Source organism: Frankliniella occidentalis, unplaced genomic scaffold, assembly GCF_000697945.3.
Source record: "Frankliniella occidentalis isolate FOCC.00 unplaced genomic scaffold, Focc_3.1 Scaffold821, whole genome shotgun sequence".
NCBI classification, from domain to species: Eukaryota; Metazoa; Arthropoda; class Insecta; order Thysanoptera; family Thripidae; genus Frankliniella; species Frankliniella occidentalis.
The window spans coordinates 2,556-3,012 of record NW_026267929.1 but is presented as its reverse complement, the minus strand read 5'-3'; positions in this window follow the sequence as shown (position 1 = coordinate 3,012).

Sequence of the window (457 nt, the reverse complement as noted above, 5' to 3'; positions counted from 1 at the left end):
AATTTCTCATGCCGTCACACTCTTCGTACATGAATTAGCTTTCCGTCGCTAGCAAAGGAAATGCAGAGATTATCAATAGGGTGTTCCAGGCTATCTAAAACGGAAGTGAAAAAGAACAAACTCACTGACTTTTCTATTTCCGTAATGGCTCTGTTTGGTCGTCCTGATCACGTGCCACTTCGGCCTCTCTAGTATGGAAAACTGCCAGATCAGTTTCGAGCTCCCCTCCATATTTGAGAGGTTAGATTTGGATCAAACTACCGTGGTAATTTCTCATACTGAACATGCGGAAACAGATAAGTCAGTGAGTTTGTTCTTTTTCACTTCCGTTTTAGATAGCCTGGAACACCCTATTGCGGTGTCCCAATCACTTTGGCTTAATGAAGAGCGAGCAGCGAGGCGAGCAGTGACTAGGGAAAGGCATAAGAGGTAACCATTGGGGTAAAACATGAACTTT